We start from the raw sequence: 2,216 nt of genomic DNA on the forward strand, positions 1-2,216 counted from the left end.
ATGTGGTTTCTGCACCTGAGTTTCTCCGTTTTCTCCATATCCACCAATTATCTACTGCTATCTCTTCATCATTAGGAAAAGAGAAAATTCTGCTTGTTAAATCTGAAACTCAATCTGGCTTATAATGTTCTCTCTGCACTTCATAGTGTTGCCCTCAGCACTTACTAGCCCTGACTAGAGCTAGTGCTTATTTTTTTTTCTTTGTATTTACCTAGAAAATGTATAAAAATATAATGAAATGATATTTTAGAAATTGTTTGAAAAACTTAACCGACAGTTTTACTTCATCCACAGATTAAAGTTACTTTTATGAAGTGTGTTGGTAAAACTTTATTTTCAATTGAAGTACTTTCTTGTCTCCTTTCCTTAAGGAGTGTATAGTGTCTTGTAGATGAATTAGTCCTTATGATGTCCCCATAGACAGGAGGTGTAGATATTTCATTTGCTGTTAATATGTGCTTCTTCTCATTATTTGCTCATTCAAACAAAAAAAAATTTGAGCTACCCCCATGTGCCAGAAACCATGCTGGATGCTGAGATACCACCGTGAAAAAAAAAAACATTCAAGTGAGGGGAGATAGACAATAAACACATACATAAAAAATGTCAGTTGGAAATAAGCCCAATGGGAGTAGGGATAGAGGGCCAAGGATTGCAACTTTTTTTGAGGTGATCAGGGAGGGCCTCTATGAAACTGTGACATTTGAGAATAGCCCTGAATGAAGGAAGCAAAATAAACGCTCTTCTACCAGATGTTTAAGGGATAGGAAAGAGCAAGTATGAAGACCTGAGGCAGGATAGTGCTTGGTGTATTGGAGAAATAGTGAAGGAGTCAATATGTAAGCAAGGGAGTATGTATGGTGGAGGCGGCAGGGTGATTCTCTTCTCAGACATACTTACTGGTGATAAATCATTCTCTCCTTCTATACTCCGCACGCTGGTCCCTGCTCCTATAAGTAGGCATTTGAGAAAGACTTAACCCATTGCCAATGAGGAAACTCCGACTCCTAGCAACCCTACAGGACAAAGTATAACTGACCCATAGGATTTCCAGCAGAGAGGCTAGGAGGTTCAAACCACTGAGGGAGAATTCATGTATTGGTAAGGGGCCTGACAAAGACCAGAAGGCACACTCAACCAGGATTGCAAAGAATTTTACTAAAGGAGCATTGACAGAAGTGTGGTCACCCAGCAATAACCACCACTAGGCCTGGAAGGGCAAGGGGAAAAAATGATGCAACAAGAGCCTAATATGAATTGTAGCCATACTAGGGGCTGTAAGCATGGATTACACATTTACTGCCAGACTGGAGATCAAGAGAGAAGAGACCAGGGGAAGAAATGCCCAACCTCTGTTTCCTCCCACCCTCCTGCTTTCTGCTGGTGCCTTCACAGGCCCAATTCAACTGGAAGCCAGAGGCAAGGAGGCTCGGGAATTTCATCTACAGGGTTCGACGTCCTGTCAACATTTTGACAGAGCAGAGTCAAAAATGGCTTGAGGTTGGAGAAGAGAAGCAAATAGAGAAAAAACACATTCTATAAGACTGTATTTTATTTATATCATATTGGGCTTTTAGTCAAGAAGGCATTATACTTCTGCTACATGCAGATGGCACAGCCTTGCTTGCTGAAAGTGAAGACGACTTGAAGCACTTATTGATGAAGAACAAAGACTACAGACTTCAGTATGGATTATAGCTCAACATAAGGAAAACAAAAATCCTCACAACTGGACCAATAAGCAACATCATGATAAATATAGAAAAGACTGAATTTGTCAAGGATTTCATTTTACTTAGATCCACAATCAAAGCCCATGGAAGCAGCAGTCAAGAAATCTATCAACATATTGCACTGGGCATATCTACTGCAAAAGATCTCTTTAAAGTGTTAAAAAGCAAAGATGTTACTTTGAGGACTAAGGTGAGCCTGACCCAAGCCATGGTATTTTCAATCACCTCATATCCATGTGAAAGCAGGACAATAAATAAGGAAGAATAAAGAATTGGTGCCTTTGAATTATAGTGTTGGCTAAGAATATACCATATATTCAGTTATGGTACCGAGCATACCATAGACTGCCAGAAGAATGAACAAATTTGTCTCTGAAGAAGTACAGCCACAAAATGAAACACATGAAAACTGAACAACACCTTGCTCAAAAACTACTGGGTTATAGACGAAATTAAGGATGGAACAAAGAAATTCATAGAATC

Source organism: Trichechus manatus, unplaced genomic scaffold, assembly GCF_000243295.1.
Source record: "Trichechus manatus latirostris isolate Lorelei unplaced genomic scaffold, TriManLat1.0 scaffold00096, whole genome shotgun sequence".
In the NCBI taxonomy this organism is placed as follows: Eukaryota; Metazoa; Chordata; class Mammalia; order Sirenia; family Trichechidae; genus Trichechus; species Trichechus manatus.